The sequence below is a fragment of the Antechinus flavipes genome, chromosome 3 (genome assembly GCF_016432865.1).
Source record: "Antechinus flavipes isolate AdamAnt ecotype Samford, QLD, Australia chromosome 3, AdamAnt_v2, whole genome shotgun sequence".
In the NCBI taxonomy this organism is placed as follows: domain Eukaryota; kingdom Metazoa; phylum Chordata; class Mammalia; order Dasyuromorphia; family Dasyuridae; genus Antechinus; species Antechinus flavipes.
The window spans coordinates 211235440-211255651 of NC_067400.1; the positions used below are offsets into that span (position 1 = coordinate 211235440).

The window sequence follows — 20212 nt, forward strand, 5'->3', positions numbered from 1 at the left end:
TTTCCTTACTTGATTCCCTGGGGCTAAGCTTGCAGTTTGATCAGTTTAGGTTGTCTATACCAAAGCTTCTTAAACTGCGGGTTGTGACCCCATATGGTGACATGAAACTAAATGTGGAGGCTCATGAAAGATTTGACAAGAGTAAAAGGTTTCTGAATGCAATGATCAAAAATTTATTCAACATCTAAATGAATTCGAGATGTTTCTGGCAGTGCTTGCCTGTGTTGCATAGTATCACTTCACTTCAGCCTTGGTAACGAACACAAAATATACACAATTTGCACTATACATGCAAGAATATCCCTTGGGTCAGGGATATTCTCAGATGAAATGGGCTTGAGAATAGGAAAAGTTTAAAAAGCCCTCATCTATAGTGTCCCTATGGCAAGCTTAAGTGGGCACGGTAAATAGAATGCTAAGTCTTAGAGTCAGGAAGACCCGAGTTCAAATTCAGCCTCAGACACTAGCTGTCAAATTCTGAGTAAGTCACTTAACCCTTTTTACCTCAGTTTCCTCATTTGTCAAATGAGCTACAGAAGGAAATGGTAAACCACTCCAGTGTCTTTGCCAAGAAAATGACACAACACTGCCCTCACCTTTAATATTTATTTTTCTTCTATTAAACAAGTTAATTATGTCACTCTTCATAATGCTCATTATTACCACCATATTATCTGATCAAATGAAGAGTGATTCTAACACAGGTGGGAGGAAGGGTACTAATCAAGAAGGAAGTTAGGGAAGGCTGAGGATTCCTGTGTTTTGGGAGAGCAGTAAATAGTTGTGGAAGGAGATTACATCAAAGAAATGAAAATCCAATAAAGAGAGCTCTGTGCTTAGGAGCTATCTTAGGGGACAGCCTCTTTCATCAGTTACATTCATCCACATACTCAGGAACATTCAGGGATAACAGTCATCTTTAGAATAGGTCCCTTTGCCCAGTAGATCAAGTCCTGCCTGAAGTTGCTGAGCTTCAGAGCCAGGGTTAGGAGATACAGTTTGGGATGTACTAAAGTTAATTGGTGTTCTTTGCTTTAAAAAAAAAAAAAAAAAAAAAAAAAGCTTATATTACAGTATGTCAAATTACTAAATTTTCAATGTGCTGGGAAGGCATAACTTATGCAATGAAACATACTTATCAAGGATGGTGTATGAAATGCTGATTTTTCTTGAGTGAATGATGTCAGCAGCAATTTAAAAATTTATATTTTTAAAATTATTCTTTTGAACAGAGATTATTTTACTATTAGTTGCTACTGCTGCTGTTGTTACAGAAACCAATACAAATTGTGGGCTCTTTAAAAGAATTCTGCCTTCATCATATCCAGGTTTTTTATTTTCTGAAATCGAAAGATCAGTTTCACTTAGTTTGGTATTGACTACAGGGGTGTGGGGGGAAGCAAAAACTCTAAAGTAATGGTTGAATAATATGTAGTTGGGAAATATCTCTTCCTTACTCTAGGACTGGGAGTTCTTAACTCTGGGGTTCTAGGAACTTGATAAAATATTTTGACAATAGTACTTCAATATATTTGTTTCTCTTTGCAATCCCATGTATTTTACCTTATGTATTTAAAAAATATTGTCCTGAAAAATGATCCAAGACAAAAAGGTGTTTTCCTTACTAGAAGCTCAAGTTTAGAACAAGCTCAAAGACTCGTAGGTGTATTATAACTGAAGATCACAACATATGTCTATGGGGCAGATGTAGCAAAGGCAAAAGTATTTTTCTTTATTTTTTGCATGAAATATATATGTATATATGTATACATATGTGTGTCTTAAAAGGTCAAATATATATAGATGTGATACCTAGATTAAGTAGATATATTCTTCTGCAGAAAAACATTTCTTAATCCTAGTTTTGCTGCATTTCAATAGATTTGTTTGCATTTTCCTTTGGATTTCATTCAGGTAGATTTACAGTTAACCTATATGGAAATGAAGTAGATTATTTTCTATCCTTTTCTATGTCTTGTTTTGTTCAAAGTTCCATGGTAACAATCTGATTTCCTCCCTAGAGAAGTTAGTTCAAAATAAGATCTACTATTTAAAAATAATGTCCTGAGTAATGAAATCTTTCTCTTATAAATAATTTCACACCTTCCAATATACTTGATTTTTTTTAGTCACTAAGATTCAAGATTTCACCCTCTGCATCCAGTTTAACTGAGCAGATCCTGAGCATTTAGATAAGAGTGGAAATCATCTCTTATACCACAAATTGACTTCCCTCTTTGTAGCCTTAGACACAGTTTCCAGCTGCTTTCAGTCTTTTAAATCCTTGAAAGCTTTCCTAATCCTCATGTAGGCAGCCTTTATGTGTTATACTTCCCTCCCCTTCCTTCTGATTGGTGAAGCTATTTCATGGCCTAATTCAGCCAACTACTACATATCCGAGCCATGATTTGAAATAAGAGCCAGGCGGTCGGTTGCCTCCCTATGCCTGACTTTTAATAGGCTAGGAGAAAAGGGTTGAGAAACTTGACATTGTCTTACAGAGAGTTCCGGTGGCAAAAAAAAAAAAAAAAAAGGAGAGAGAGAGAAGGAGAGGGAGGGAGAAAACTTGCTTGTTGTTCACCTCAGAAACCTTTCATGGATTTTGCTGCTTTTTTACGACTCTGAGCTTTCCCTGTGAGTTTAAATGCTGACTGTTCCGTGCTGGATGGATGATGGGATTCTAAACATGAGGCAGGTAAGGTACATGTTGGGGAATGAATGCTCAGGACACAGAAAGGGGGAAAGAGCTCCTGTGGAGCACCAGGGCAGTTTGCTTTGGGAAGCTGAGTAGAACTGTCACTTTTATTTCTGATATATTTCTCCCGAGAAAAGGGAATTGACTTTTTTTTTTTAAATGTAGAATGAGGAGTTGAGAAGATTTTTCCAATGTCCCTTTTCCCAGGCTGCGGTTTTTTCCTTGATGTTGGGTGGCTTACTAGATTGTAAGGACGTAGAATCTAGCTGTATAACATGTAAATCAATTCCAATTTGCTGCAATTGTGTATTGTATGGAAGGTGTCTCGAGTTTCCTGACCGCATCTGATGTTTCAGGTTTAAAATAAAGAAAATTGAAAATGGGGAAAAAAATAATTGCATGAAATAGTTTGGAGCACTTTAAAATTTAAAAGGTGAATACACAATATCAAACTGGTTTGTGGAAAATATAAGTGAATGTCTAATGTTAAAAAAAAAAAAACTTGTCTTTTAATGCAGTTTATAAATTATTTTTTAGCTTCCTGACTTTTGAAAGCATTACTAAAAAATAAACAAATGGAGATCATTTTAAGGATAATTTTTAAAAAAGACTTTGAATTCTATCTTCCTGAAGGACCAGCTTCTTCCCATAGCTGTGGGGCATTCACAAAATACTTTTATCAGCTCAGTAGTTTACAATTTTGCTGTTTAAAAGCAGGCTGTGCAGTAAAATGCCCCCAGGGCTTATAATTTAAAATTTCAGTCAAAGTTGTGAAAAAGTTTTGAAAATCATTGTTGAGATCTTGAGATAAATACTTTAAGGAAGAGCAAAATAGTGGTACCTCTTTTGCATTAGACATAGTTTTGAAAATAGCATTTTGGCAATTCAAAATAAAGAATAAAGTGGGAAAAGTTTGCACCTGCAGTGAAACCATAAGAATTTATCACTTTTTCTTTTATTCTCATTAAAAAAAAATGTTTTGTTCTACTGAAACAATTCGCATTAAGTTCATAGCTTTTTTTGTTGTTGTTTGATTTTTGGTTTGTTTGTTTGGTTTTTGACTGGATGATAGATGCTTAAACTTATTTCATTTTTCAAAAACCATAAGGAAATAAATCAAGAAAGGCAGGTCTTGGTTGATTGATAGTATTAGTACTTATTGTTTGTCCTTTTGCTTGTTTCACTTCAAAAAGTGGATTGTAGAAGAAATGAATTCTTGACAAGTTTGGGTTGAGTGAAGGGAAATACATGTGAGTCTAAAAAGTGGCATGTGTTCTCAGTTAGTAGTATTTCTCAGTTGGTGATATCTCAGTTGAGATATTTCTGAGTGGAGATTCATTCTCTTGAAATTAGAACTTTGTTTTTATGTAGGAGAGTCAGAAGATAATAGGGAAAGAAAGTTCAATGTAATAAGATATTGGGGGAAATTTTTAAGTTCTTAGCAAGAAACAAAAAGTTATTTGACGCTGTCTGACAGCCACCTGTCCCTCTCTTATATGATCTTATCAGTTTTCACAATACTATCTCCATTCTAATTCTCCTGGGTAGCTGGTGACTTCTGTGTTTGCATCCAAAAACCAATCCATCCATCCAAAAGTTGGGCAGTTTTCTGAGTAGGGTATGCTCAGGAGACCTTTTTATTCTCCCTGGCTACCCAGCTGAAAGAGCCTATGAAATCAGACCTTCTGACTTCTCAGAGTTATGCCATAAGGTTGATAGTTACATTTTGTAACCACTGAGTTTTGGTAGGTGGGAAAAAAGGAATGAAATGGACAGGGTGGGGATGAGAATTGGCAAACACTATGACTTCTGAGCTTTGGAAATTTCCTGTACGTAATGTTCAGGAGACAGGCTGGAGCAGAATCTAAATGCTTGGAAACCTGAGATGATGCAGAATTGTTGGCATGGTTCAATTTTAACTTTTTTTTTTAATTTCTCTAAAGGAAAATGATCATGAAGAGCAGACACGTCCTACTGGGTCCACCAGTCAATTTGTCATCAGTACTAGCAGGATTTGCGGGGCTAACTATCAAACAGGCCCGTGTGTCATCAACTTAGCAATGAAATTCAATATCATGCCGATGAATGATCTGTCCCAGAGACAGCTGAACAATAGTGTGTGGGCTTAGAATAGACTCCTGCAATAGACTCTCCTCAATAGCAGACAAGAAATTGCCAGCAGAAATAGAAAGCTGCTTGTCAAAATGATAAGATTCAAATGGTGTTGCGCTCTCTCTCTGTCAGTACAGCAGACATGGAATGGGTAGGAAGTACCATTAAAGTTAGATCAAAAGTTAGATCAACCCAAAGAAAAGTGTTAAACCTGATGCTTCTTTATCAAGAGGTAATTTCCAACTATGAGCAGGCTTATTTCTATTCTGATTAGAAATAGAAAACCTGATTGAAACTTCGTGAGAATAAAATGCTCAGTTCCCAGGCAAATGCTTTAGCTACAACCACCTGTTCAGAAACCTTGGCCAAAAACAACAGGCTTGGCATTTGGCAGTCTTGTAACTACAGGGATGTTCCCCAAACAGTGAAATATCCTTGTCCCCTAAAAAGGGAACAGTTGTGTCCTCAAGCTAAAAATATTTTCAGACAGAACTGGTCAGAATTGATGGACCTAAGTTTCGAGGAAAATTCTGTTTTTAAGATGAGACTTCAAACTTTGTCTCAGCAAATAGGCTCTATTAAGTTTCCTTCAAAAATCTCAAGAGACAAAAAGGAACTGATTCAAAATTTAAGCACCTCCTAAATTCTCTCAGGGAAGGCGATCCTACCATTATTAAGGAAGCTGTGGCTCCGTGTGATTAGTCTGTTTTGCATTCTTTGGGTTGGTATTAACATGCCCAAGGGCATCTGGTTTAATAATGAAAGTCTTTGTATTAATCTTTCCTCTGAGGATTAGAAAGTGCTTTACAAACATGATCTATTTATTCACTAGCACATCCCAAAGAGAAGTAGGTGGCAAATATGATCCTATAGGACAAATGGTGAGACAGGAACAGTGAGGTTAAGTACAAAGATATACAGGGAGTTAGTGGAAAGATCAGGAATGTCCAGGGTAGCTGTAGTCATCAGAGCTAAACTATCTTCCTAGATTTAGGCTCCCAAAGGCTGTTCTAGGGATTAAAGCAGATCCAGTCTTATCTGAATTAAGTGCCTATAAGCAAATCTCATGGTTTAAAGAGGGGCAGTTGGAAATGGAATTATTTGATAGGACTTGAGTTGAAGGTAAAGCCTTAGAACTCAAAAGGCTTTTTCTGTGCTCATTTGTTAGAGATACAAGATCATACAACTTTTATGCCATTTTATACAAAGAAAACTAAGTAACTGGAATTTTAGATATGCATTTGAAAAACAGACAGATGCAGATGTTAAAGTTTCTGCACATGGTTTATATATTCCAACTTCTTTAGCATACTTTTAACTTCTTAATTTCTTCCTTGCCTTCACTGTTTCTGGATACATTACAGCCACAAGCCTCCCTTCCCCCCATAAGCTTAGAGATCCTTATTTGTCATATTTTTCTTCTTTAAAATATTTTTGAGAAGGCCTTTTGGGGCATATCTTTCTGTGATTATTGTTATTATTTAGTGTATGGAAACCATAAACTGAAAAATAAAGTTAATTAGTAGCTGGATATTTGTAGTAAACAGCCTGACAAGTTTGGAGAATATGTGTATATGTTTGGAGAATATATTGTCTGCTTGCTTTGATCACTTGTGTGGTAAATAGACATGCAGGGTAACTATGGCAACTTGTGCTGTAGGTTTGTGAGAACAGAGCAGACTTAGTTAATGGACAAAGGATAGTTTGTTAGAATAGTTGGTTATGATTAGATAAAGGTGGCACCAATCGGGACACTTTAGATGCATGTGTTTTAAAGAACACAATTAATCCAAATAATTTTACATTGTCTATAGCTATAAAAGAACAGGTAACTTCAATTTTATTTTATTTTTAAAACTCAAAGGTTTTTTAATGTATTGAAAAATTTGAAATTCAGAAAACACTTGAGTGACTTTTTTTTTTTTTAGAAAAGTAAATAGGAATATTTTATTTCTTTGGTGTTTCTTTTTATCATAATTTTTTTCTTTCTGCAATTTTAAAAAGCTAAAAAATAAACCCAAGACTTTCATTGGCATACATGTATTTCATTTACTTACCTATAGAGGTCAGGCTTGAAGTTTGGATGATGAAATGCCAAGCATTGGATTACACTTGAATATTAAGAAGATAGACTTAAGTTGGTTTGCTTTCTGGTTAGACAATTAATTATCACATCTTTAACCTTGAAGTAAAGTCATTATCAGATGTAGTTGATTCTGGAAATGTGATATTGAGTTTGATCTAAATTAGGAAGGGGAAGGTGAAACAGAATCAACTAAAATTCTAATCTATGACTTGGGAAGCTTATTCCTTCTTGTGATTAAAGGGTTTTCTTGCCAAGAGTCATTATTTTACGTAGAGCTTTTCTCAGGGGATTAGGTCTAAAACTCTTTTTCTTAGCATTTATTTTATGAACTGGTCAATTCTAAGATCTCTTAGAAGTCAAGAGAGCAGTACAGTGTTGGAAGCACATTCAAACCAGTAAATCCTCTTGCCTTCCCTTCTGACTAACCATCTTCCTCCAAAGAAACTATGTATAGCTCCAATACAATTTCATGAATGGTAATGGCCTGATGATGAGCATCAAGGGTTAAGAGACCTACCACACATTGAGGTTAGGATTAGGATGAAGTCAAGGGGACTTTGGAATGTCAAGAATATTAAATTGTAGGGATAGCTTAGAAGATTCTGTTCTGATTTAATCTAGTTAAGAAAAGGATAAGAAGAATAAAAATAGAGGAAAGGTAATATGTAAGCCTTCTCAGTAAAAAAAAAAAAAAAATAAGCTTCATGATGACAGGCATTATTATATCATTTTTGTCTTTCTAACCCTGGTCTTGTACAGCACCCATTAGAGAGAAGAACTTTAATATGTGCTTGTTGATTGGAATTGAATTGATAGTTATATAAGGAAATGAACTTTTGGAAGTTAATTGGACTTCAACTTTTAAAAGTTCATTAATCATACAAATTATGGAGCAATATTTTAAATTTGGTCAAAAGTTGAGTTTGTTGGACTTCAAAACTTTTATATAGTCATTTTCATCAAAGATAAAACTACATAATTATATTTTTGAGAGTTTTGCTTTTGCCAAACTCAAAATAAACTTGAGATGCTCTTGTAAACTATAGATTTTTTCCCCTTTTACGACAATCCATTTATTGAAAAGTGTTGTCTCAAAATTTAAAGTCTTGTCATCATTATTAAATAATTAAATTCCCAAATGTGGGTGACTGTTCAATCTGAAGGATACATAGTTTGTGTCTTTAGTGCTCTTAAATCTGGATAATTATCCAGATGCTATTGGTGTCATCGTATAGCCTTAGCTTGATAAGACCTCACCAGCCATCTAGTCTCATCTACAATTGAAAAATATTTCCCTTCTTAATATGACCAATGAGTAGTTACCTTGATTTACTGAAAAATCATCAGAGAAAAACTACTTTTCATGGCAATTCATTCCCCCATTTTTAGAGGAATGCTCTCTTGACATCAAACTTAATTTTTACCCTTAGCAGCCTTCATCTACTGTTCCTAGTTGCTGCCATTGTGGATCAAGTAGGACAAGTCTTTTCTCTTTCATGTGACAACCCTTCAGATCCTTAATGACAGCCTTCATCTCACTCTCATTCTTCTTTTCCCCAGGCTAAACATAGTAAATTCCTCATATGGCACGATCCCAAACCCTTCACCATCCTCGTTACTCTTCTCTGAGAGCTCTCAGTTTACATGTCTTTCCTAACATCTGGTGGCTAGAACTGAATATAGAACTACTGATGAGTTCTGAACTAAGTAGAATGCAATTATCTGATCACTTCCCTAGTTCTGGGTCCTCTACTTTTTTTTATTGCAGTCTAAGTGGAATAATTTAGATTTCTTGACTGCTATTCTTGACTACTTTCTGAGTTTGTAGTCTACTGAAACCTTAAGATCCTTTTTTTAAAATTAAATGAACTTCATAAATATTAACATTAAAATAAAGCAGCTTTATATCATTCCTTAAGATTTGCAAAGTGCTATACATATGTAATATGTTATCTCATTTGATGACAAATATAAACAAAGACAAAGAAGACCTTAGAATGAGGATTGTATATCTACAGTTATGTTTTAGATATATATTAAATTTAACATGGCATTCCAAAAGTCCTGCTTGTTTCAGTCTCCTCAATTTCCTCCTTCTCACTTCTTTGGGTCTTTAAAAAAAAAAAAAGCTTCATTAAAACTCTATTTTGCTACTTTCTTGGCATTATTATCATTCTTCTTCCTCTCCAATACCAATGAAGTAAAATAAAGTTCTAAGCAAACAACAAATGCATACATTGGCTGCATCTTACTCTGTCTTATTCTGTCAATTCAGTCAAAAGTAGAGGAATAATAATTCATCATCAGTCTTCTGGAATGATGACATTGATCAGAATTCTTAAGTTGTTAAAAGTCATTTTCCTTGTGATCTTATTGTGCTCCCTTTTTTTTCCTCATTTCACTTTATATATCAATTTATAGTCTTCTGTATTTATGCCTTTCATTATGGCGTATGACATAATGATATTCTCTTACCTTCATATACCATAATTTTTTCTTTCACTATCTAATTTATGGGTACTCACCTGATTACCAGTTTTTTTTTTTTAATATAAATGCTGCTATAAGTATTTTTTGTAGATTTCTTCTGGGTCAATAGGTACTCAGAATTTACCAAACTTTTAGTTACAAATCAGTTTCCAAAAGGTTAGACCAATTCACAGTAATATGATGATGATAGTAGTGATGGTGATGCAAATAATAAATTTCATTTATAGAGCACATTAAAATTATTTCACAGCAGTCTTGGGAAGTAGATGCTATTATTATCTCTATTTTACAGATGAAAAAAATGAGGCAGATAGAAGTAAACTGAAGTAACACCAAGCAAAGATCTTGTCCTGCTTTTGAAATCTTTCCTATTTTTTTAAGCCATCTCTTTTTGTTATTTTTAGCTTGTTCTTCAAGTTCCAAGTTATTCTGAACTTTAGATACTATGGAGAATAAATACAATGAAGGGAAAAGAATGCTTTATAGCCATTAATTGATAGAACACCAAAAAATCAAGAAAAAAATCATTAAAATAGGTTCATGTTTCTTTAAATAATTGTACAAAATATAGAGTAATAAATAAGAGATCCTAAGGCAAGGAGATGAATTTTGCTTCATGGTTATTATTGTGTCTTGGGAATGAGATCCTAGGGGACAGCCAATAAATCTGAAGTTGAATGAAAATTCAAGTTTTCCAGATTCCAAATCTTTATCCACTAAATGCCATCACTCTTGCCCACAATATATTATCACCTTTCTACTTTTCAGAATCTGTTATCTTTCTTCAAAATTCCTGAGACTTGATGAAGTTTTGGGATGGGAATGAAACTTATAAGTAGACCTTATCAGAATAAGGATGGGCATACTTATTCATAGCTCCACCATCCTTCCTTGATTCCTCCAATAATTGTCCTTTTCTTTTTCTTTTTCTTTTTTTTTACTATTGTCATTTTTGCCAATCTGATTGGTGTGAAATAGAACCTTAAAGTTGTGTTAACTTGGATTTATCTTATTATTAGTGATTTGAAGTAGTTTTTAATATGGTCTTTAATAGCTTGCACTTTTTTCTGAGAAGTTGCTTTTGCATTTTCTTTGATTAGATACGTATTGGAGAATGACTCATTAAAATAATGATCGATTTTAGGATCGATAAAAATAAAATTATTAAAATAATGGATCGCATTCCACCAACCACAATAACAATCATGAGGCAAAATTTGGCTTCTTCCCTTAGGATTTCTTACTTGTTTCTCAATATTTTGTACAGTTGTTAAAAGAAATATGAACCTATTTTTAACATTTTTTACTTGATTTTTGTGTCCTATTAATTTTTGACTGTAAGCCCTCTTCTCCCTTCATTGCTCTTACTCTCCAGGGTATCTAAAGTTCACAATAACTTGAGACTTGATGAGGAAGCAAAGAATAATAAAAAAGATGGTTTAAAAAAATGAGGAAAAATTTCAAAAGCAGGCTTGGTGTTGCTTAGATGATTTATATTATCAGCAGAGAGAATTAATTTCTTTTCATTTTTTCTATAAAACAACACATCTTTTATATAGAAAATAACAGAACAAAAATAAATAACATGAAGTTGATTTTCAAGGTAAGTAAAGAGGTAGTAAGAGGCTATCTTGATGAATTCAAGACGCCTAACTGTTCACTACTGATATGAAAAGAGTTGGCAGATGTGATTGTTAAGAAATTGCTAGGGATAGTCAAAAGATCATGAAAAATGGAAGACACATGATAGTATTGTAGTAAGGCAAATGTTTTGCCAATTTTCAAAAAGTGGGGTGGGGATGGGAAAGAACAAAGTCCTTAAACTATAGGCTAGTGAGCTTATCTTTGATTTCCAGGAAAATTCTAAAATGGATCATGAAAGCAATGAATCCGTGATTACAAAGAACCAGCATGACTTCATCAAGAATAGGTCAGACCAGGCTGACCTCATTTCCTTCTTTGACAGAATGACTAAATTAGTAAATGAGAGGAATGTTGTGGCAATAGTTTATATAGATCTTAGCAAAGCTTTTGATAAAGTGTTTCTTATTATTCTAATAGAGAAGATGGAGAAAGATAGATTAGGTGATAAGACAAACATTTACAATTGATTGTATCCTAAACTCTAAAAGCAGTTGTATCTAATGGATACTTCAGGGATATGTATTTAGACCTATGCTATTTAACATGTATATCATCGACTTGGATATAAGTGAATAGAAAGTTCATCGAATTTGCAGCTGACACCAAGCTAGGAAGGATAGCTAACACACGGAAGGGGTCCTCAAACTACGGCCCACAGGCCAGATGTGGCAGCTGAGGATGTTTGTCCCCCTCACCCAGGGCTATGAATTTTCTTTATTTAAAGGCCCACAAAACAAAGTTTTTGTTTTTACTATAGTCCGGCCCTCCAACAGTCTGAGGGACAGTGAACTGGCCCTCTGTTTAAAAAGTTTGAGGACCCCTGTGAGGCTGATTAGGATCCCAAGAGGTCTTGATAAGCTAAGATAGTAGAGTAAATGTAATAAGATGGAATTCAATAGGAATAAATGTAAAGTCTTCAACTTCTCAAATTAAGAGGGAGGAGACATAAAATATTCTAAAAAAAATTATGGAATTTTTTCAAGTTCAGTGTGTACCAGCAATGAGAAAAAACACTTTAAAAAGGTCATGTGATCTTGAATTGCATTAAAAGGGAGGGGAGCATAGCTTGCAATGTTAGGCTGATGATAGAACCACTATCATTTGCCCACATTAGATTTTATCTGGCAATGTCTGTTCAGTTCTAGACAATACAGGGACAATTAGGTGGTGCAGTGCATAGAGCGCTGAGCCTGGAGTCAAGAAGATTCATCTTCTGGAATTGAAATCGAGCCTCAGACACTTACTAACTGTGGGACTGTGGGCAAGTAACTTAACCCTGTTTGCCTCAGTTTCCTCATCTGTAAAAGGAACTAGAGAAGGAAATGGTAAACCACTCCAGTATCTTTGCCAAGACAACCCCAGATGGGGTCAGAAAATCAAACAGAACTGGAAAATGAGTGAACTGGGCAACATAGTTTAAGAACATTTCTATTCCTAGGTATTTTCTAAAGGATTGCCTTTCTCCACTTTTCCTCCTCAATCTCCTTGCACCTCCAAAAGGAAAGTAAAAGAGAGTGAAGAAAGATTCTGTTAGTAATTCTCATTTGGCACAGTGCCTGATCCTCAGGAGACCTACCAAATTCTTCCGAGTTCTTGACATGTAGGCTAATGGCTTATTTTAACCTATTAGTTGATTAAATTGATTCATTGTAGCAGCCTATTAGGAGTAGTGTAAGATAGAGATACAGAGTATAAATACTTTGCCTAAAGCCACTTAGAAAGTTATAGGTTGTTATGGAAATAGAACTGACATTTAAAATTAAAAACTGACATTAAATTTTAAAAAACCCCAACAACTTTTCTTTTTTAAAAATGTTAATAGCTTTTTATTTACAAGTTATATGTATGGGTAATTTTACATCATTGACAATTGCCAAACCTTTTGTTCCAATTTTTCCCCTCCTTCCCCCCACTCCCTCCCCTAGATGGCAAGATGACTAGTAGATCCAACAACTTTTCAACCTAATAATATATGAGTTTGATAGTGTTTAGATAATGCATCAAGATTTTGTGGCAACAACATTCCATTTTATGCATTTCAAAATGAATTGCATGATAGAACTCCATTAGTTTGGGGGGTCATTGGATTTACTAACTGGATCCTGGTGGCACAGATGGAGCAACAGAGAAATGACAGCTGTCACCAGATTCTGCCTTTCTGGATCTTCCAAGAAATCATAAAAGTTCAGTAAGGGAAAAACTGAAAAAAAAATTTTGAAACCATGAATTTTTATTGCTCCATTCTATTCACCCCCAAAGAAGTGCCCATTCTATCCTCTTTTCCATTCCAACAATTCAACTGGCGGGACTGAACAGGTTAAGTATAAACAATATTGTCGTGGTGCAATTAATACAAGACAATAAGATACCAGTGTCATATGACAGTACTCTTTGTGCACAACAGAATATTAACACATATTATAAAAATTGTTTTTAAAATTTAGGGACTGTAAAAATTGAGATTGAAATTTGATCAGCAAAAAGTATAGTTTTGTGATATAACTGGATGGATGTGTGGTCTTGAACTTACAGTCATACCTACGTTTTCGGCCCAAATTGTGTGACTCTGGGTAAGTTATCCCTCCCTATAGCTTCAGCTTTTTTTATATAAAAGAGGGTTATGCTAAGTAATTGCTAAAATACTATGACTAATGTCCAAATATGTAATTGGACAAAACACTGTATCCAGGAACAGATAATATATGAAAATGCTTTATAAACTTTAAAATGGGCAACTAGGTTGTATCCTTGATAAAGCACTAAGCTTGGAGTCAGGAATACCTGAATCCAAATCAGGTCTGAAACACTTATTATCTATGTGATCCTGGTAGCCAAGTCTCTTAACCTTGTTTACCTCAGTTTTCTCATCTGTCAAATGAGCTGGAGAAGGAAATGGTAAGACACTCTAACATCTTTGCCAAGAAAACCCAAAAATGGGGTAAGAAAGTTGGACATGACTGAAATACTGAATAATAGTAATAAATGACAAACTTTAAAATATCATTCAAATAAAGAGTTCACTTGTTTTATACTATAATTGAGCATAGTGAAATATTCCAGACAGCAGTTTATGCCAATTAGCATTTATTAAACAGCTGTCATGTTCTTGGTATACTTAGTAGCATGAGGTCTTCAAGATGACTAGTAACTCTGGTGTGAGGGCTTGCTGAAGTCCTTTTTAGGCCACTCATCCATCTTTGGTGTTTGCTTGATTTGCCCAACTTTCACTTGTGTTTCCAAAAACCTGTAGCATGCTCAGTAGACATATCCTGGAAGAAAATCTTGGCAGTTAGGTTAAAATGGTTTGAGAGAGACCTGTTGGTGAGTTGGGGAGATATCTACCCCAAGCATGTAAAGACTTTCCTAAATGGAATGGGTAGATGAAAACAATATTCTTTCAAAGACTAAGAAAGTGGCTAAAGTAGATGCTATGGAGTAGTATTTAGAGCTTAGAAAGACATTAAAGATGCTGAGCTCGTTTACTTCAATCTGGGTCATCTGTAGTTGTCTTGCTTTTTGTCTTATCACTAGACCTCCATGACTCAGGAAGACAGAATGAGACTAACAGCTTTAAATCCAATTCTATCAGGAGAAACAACATATATAAATACATAAAAGTAAATATAAACTTATGCAAAGTAGATATATACTAAAACACTCAGAACTGAGATCAAAATAAAACTAACACGGATCAGTCAATATACCCACAATTTATTAATAAGCTTCCAAACTTGGACTTCTTTTTTTTAACCATTATTTCAGTGATTCAGTTCATATTCCATTATTTAACTTGAATGAGAGTTGACCTCTAGAACATGAGGTTCCAGAAAATGAGAGATGACCTAATTATTCCAATAATCAATGAAATAAAGTCTTTAAAACCAGACAATGAAGTAGAATGAGCTGAGGAGTGATATATTTGCATTCCCGATTTATCACAGTGCTTGGTACCTCATAAGTGTTTAGGTATAGTGAATGTACAAAATTCTAAGAAGAATGTTTTCATTCAGTCATTTAATATGCCCAATTAACAGTGATCAGTACAAACTTCTTAGAACTGTACTAAGTCAGAATGAGAAAGACCCTAAGGTGCCATTTAGTTCATATTTTTCCTTTTTACTGATGAGGAAACTGAGGCCCAATGAATGTAAATAATTAAGGTAAGGTACAAGTTGTTAGATTAAGCAGTTGGTCTAGATCTCTTGTCTAGAACTTTAAGTGTCCCACATAAAGTGGAATAACTGTCACAATAATTGAGACAATATGACCTTTCAAGTAGGTAAAAATTGAACAGAGACCCTTTAAAATAAGTTATAAATATGATTTGTTTAATCCTCTCAGTTTCACTATGAAAACCCTCTCTTTTTCCTTCCTGCTTTCCTGCACTCCCCAATTCAGATATCAGAGCTAAACAATTCAAATATAAGCTATGTTTTGTTGGTTGAATTAATACAAAATGATGACACCAAAGCTATATGACAGCAGTGTACATGGATAACAGGACATTAATGCCTTCAGATGAAGTTTACATTGTAAAACTGGGTGGGGGAGGGTAAGAATTCTCATTCTGTTGGGTCATTGTGATTTGACCTACTTTTGTTTTTCTGCTTGGAAATGGTGTCATTGTTAGTTATATCATCTTAGAGATTGAACTACTTAGCATCCTTTTTCCTTTCAGTGTCTTCTTAAAAGTTTTGTAAATTTATTTTTGACCTTCAAGAAGCTAGATTAATCCCATTGACCTAATTTTCTCTATGGAAGAAGGGGCCCTATTTACTAACAAAATAATCTAAAATATACTTTTCAAAGACAGCTGGCTATCTTTGACTTGATCAAGGGCCATTGCTGTCATTGAAACTGGCCATTCCCGGTTCTATTTATCAAGTTTTCCTTTCTTTCCATTAGAGGGTTTTTAAGTTACATGCTATAGTTGAATCATCCAAAAAGAAATCTGAAGTAATATTTTAAAAATTGTTTAATTCCAACCATAGACTGGAGGTTTTTCTAAATGTGGTCATTTATATTGCTCCTTCCTTGCCTTACTAAATTAAGGCAAAAAGTGGTATGAAAGAGTGATGATTTTAGGTAATCAGAATATCTGGATTCACATTTATTATTCCTTTATTATTTACATATATTTTTGTACAGATGTTTTTATAGGATCATGTATTTAGACCAGAAAAGGCTCTCTGAAGTCATCTAGTTCAACCTCTTCATTTTACTGATGAGAAAACCAAGATCCAATGGAATGTAATGAAAAGGTTGTACTATATTATTCACAGAGTATTCTCCCTTTTCAAGCTTACTTGACTCCCTGTAACTTTTTCTTTATTTTCTCTTTCTCTTTCTCTCTTTTTTTAAAACCAATTTTGGAAGCAGTGTGGTATAATGAATAATAAAGCAGAGTGCAAGAATTGGAATCAGGTCTGAATTTAAATCCTATCTTTAGGATTAGGATAACTGTGTGACGTAGACCAGTTTCTTACCCTTTCTGAATATCACTTTTCCCTTTCCATAAAATTGAGATAATGAAATCTGTGGCATCTATTTCATAAACTTGAAATGAGAAAATATATTACTATGAAGTACTTTTTAAACTGTAAAGCTCTGAATGAATAATAGTTATTATTAATATTATTATTTGTTCTGATTTTGCCCTCTTGGGCAAAACTGAACATAGCAGCTATTTCCAATTCCATTTGACAACTTTTAAGTATCATGCTTTCCCAAGTCTTTTCCAAGCTCAATTTACTTAACTCTCATATGGCATGAAATTAAGCCCAGTACTATCCTGGCTTTTGGATATATTAATGTCACTCAAAAAACATAGGCTAAACTGGACATGTCATTCTAGATGTAATCTGAACAGAGAAAAATTGTGGTTTTGAATAGCATACTTCAGTTAATGCACTCTGTTTATACTAGCTTTTTCAGTGGGCACCCAAAAAATCTTAGTTAAGTTTTAAGCAAAGATTTTTTTTGAGGGGGACTCTATTTCTATGATGAACTGTTCTCTAGATGAATTATTGTCTAACTACATATTTCACTTTCTTAGATTTGGACTGTATCGTTTCAGGAAATTTGTTAAGGATCTTATTTGTCTTCATCTGAATATTGATAAGGACAGAACCCTAAAGCATTCCATGGAGACCTATATCCAGATTGTTAGAATGACCTTTAAAAAAAAGATACACCCTTTAAGAAAGAGGAAATAGTTCAGAAAGGACTGTGAGGATATTACTTCCCTTGATGCTAAGTCAGTATAATCACAGCTAAATTCTTTTTGTGCTTAAGGTCTCTCTGACAAAAATATCAGACAGCATGGGAACATGTCTTGGCATGTGAATCCCTCAGGGGAACACTTGTACCAAAAGAAAGACATCCACAAACACAAGTGGAAAAACAGCCTAGAGCATCAGTGCCCCTCTCACTTCCCTCCCAGGTGTTCTCTATTGCTGACACAAAGTTTTACCTGTTTCCTTTCTTTCTCTCTTTATCTTCAAGTGCACTATGATGAAGACTGGTTTCCAGATATCAAAAATGTGAATTTGAATTTTTTTTCCCCTTTGAAATACCTGTGGTGGCTACCAGTAACCACAACATGGAAGAGAGATTGGCACAGCCTTTGGGATTGTTGACTGTAGCTTCTCCCTTCCCACACCCTCCATTGTGCTATCCTACCTTCCTTTCTGTGCTAACAAATAACTGACTGAGTACAGTCATTCAGACAGTTCAAATTCACCTAACCATGTCACCATTCCAGTCCACAAAGATATCACAAAGCAGTCAAATGCCTTGCTGAAATTCATTCATACTATGGCCATTGTCCTTCCCCACTTAAGTAACCCTGCCAACAAGGAAATGAGATTGCTTTGCATGAGTTACCTTAGGTCTGCTGAGAAAAATTCATGAAGCCAAGTGTTTACAGACTGTTTAATAATTTGTTCTCACGTTGTTCCAAGAATTTCTATCAAGCTCAATAATCTATAATTGGCAGAATTCTCCTTTTTCTTCCAGGATAAGAATAATGTCTCCTTCCTGTAGTGTCTTAACATAATGCTTCACACTACTCAATTCATATCTCGAAGAATGAAAAAAAATAAAAGAAATTTATGTTTTAATTTGGAATATAATCATATCTTCTTTGATTATCTCTAATTTTTACAGAGAGATTAGTGATTTATTTGGGTCCCATAAAATTAATAATCTGCAACAATTACATGACTCAAATTACACTTGTAATTACTTTTCTTAATATTCACTTTTTTGTGTTATTTTCATCCTCTCATACATTTTAGAAATGAAATCTAAGTTGGCAAAGTGTGCCTAAGTCTTTGATGGAATTTGTCATAAATTCAATATCATTCGTGTTCTGTTGCTGCCTGTAAACTGTATCATAAAGTTGTATTGCTAAACTCTAGGGAATGTTAAGCCAACCAAACAAGAGAACATTCCTTACTTTGCAATATAGATTTACAAGATGCCCTGGGGGTAGTGCTATTTCTAATAAAAGGTATGTCATGAAGAATTCTAGTTTTGTTCTGTACCCTAAGGGTATTATAGACCTGGTATTGAGAGCTTCTTCATATGATTTGCCAAAATACTCATACAACTAAATTACAAACATTACAGTCATTGTGGGCCAGAGAAAAACCACAATGTATATAGCAAGCAATAAGAAGTATTATTATTATTTTTAAAGAATGTATAAAGTGAACACAAATACTCTACTTGGACTGTGTTACCTAATTGCTAGGTGGTATAGTGGATTGAGTGCTAGAGTTAGAAAGATCTTAATTTAGATTTCTTAAGGACCTTACCTTAAAACCAAATCACTCTGGTTCTCAAATAGGTCCCTAGGCAAGCCCCAACTGGTCATTGTTTGGAGATTGATTGACACAGAGTGAAGGTAAATAGCAATTGTTTCTGTTTTGGCCAGAAACCCTGAGGATCTTCTCCCAGATAGATTTTTTTTTTTTAAACTAGGCCTTTGCCTCAATTCTTGCCTAGCCTTCATCACTGATTGGGCATTGCCTCAGTCAAATGGTAAATTGTTAAAAATCTTAGTTTAAAAAGCCACTGCTTCAACTGGGCTATCTCCAGTCATCCTGATCTTTATTTGGTATCAAAGATAGCTCTGGTAGAGAAAGTGAGGCGGGTGACATTATACAGTCCTCACTTAAATCCAATTTACTTGAGTATCAAGACATCACCTCTCTGTAGGACAAGCAACAACAATTATCTTAGGCAAACTTCACTTTAATTCTGTTTTGTTTTCTATAAAATTGGGGTAATAATAACAGCTACTTCATAGGATAGTGAAGATCAAATGAGATAAAGTGTGTGTAAAGCATTTTTGCCAATTCTAAAACATTTGGAGAGGAACAAGCCTCCAATTTCATTAGTCCTGGGACCCCCCAAGATAAAGGAAACTCCCATCTACCAATACAAGTCACTTTCTCTGCAATTTATATCTTTGTTATTAGAAAACTGAGATATTAAGTAATTTTCCCCAGGGTCATACAACTATTATACTTCAGAAGTAAGGCTTAAATCCAGGTCTGGCTGGTTTCAAGGGCTACTCTCCATCTGCTGCCTGTATTATATGACCAATAGCTACTCTTACCAATCTAGCTACTATTGCTGTTATTATTCTTGCTGTTGATAATAATTATTCATCTCTTCTTTTAGGAATCAATATGAGTTAATAGTTATATGAATTATCACATGCTATTGTTTCATACATACTCCCATTTCTAACAGTCTTGTGAACATTTGGTGGCATTATTACCCATCTTTTTCAGATGGAGTGTATCTGAGGGAAAAGATGCTAATTATTTGCTGGAGTCACATAACAACTTACTGCAGAAGCCAACCTTAAAACACAGCTCTTCTGATTTTTAATATTGCCCGATAAAATATTTGACATTGGATTGAATAATTAGAAAATTGTGGAAAAAGAGTAATGATCATGGCAATGACCTAGAAAGTTCTTTATTATTTGTATGAGGGATATGAAAGGTACTTGAAATGATGGCAAACAAATCAACTTTTTTATTGTAATAAGTTTGTTTATTTTTAATACACATTGCTTTATGAATCATGTTGGGAAAGAAAAATCATAGCAAAAGGGAAAAACCATGGGAGAGGAAAAAAAACAACAAAAAAGTGAAGATAGCATGCAT

General features: G+C 34.4%; 1 protein-coding gene across 1 annotated transcript in view; it reads left to right on the top strand.

Annotated features, from left to right (window-relative positions):
• The first annotated feature begins 1807 nt into the window (after positions 1 to 1807).
• Positions 1808 to 20212, top strand: part of MID1 (midline 1) — a 194313-nt gene continuing 175908 nt past the window's right edge. Inside the window, exon 1 of the mRNA XM_051984539.1 lies at positions 1808 to 2695. The gene's annotated coding sequence lies outside the window, so the exon portion shown is untranslated. The remainder of the gene's footprint in view (positions 2696 to 20212) is intronic.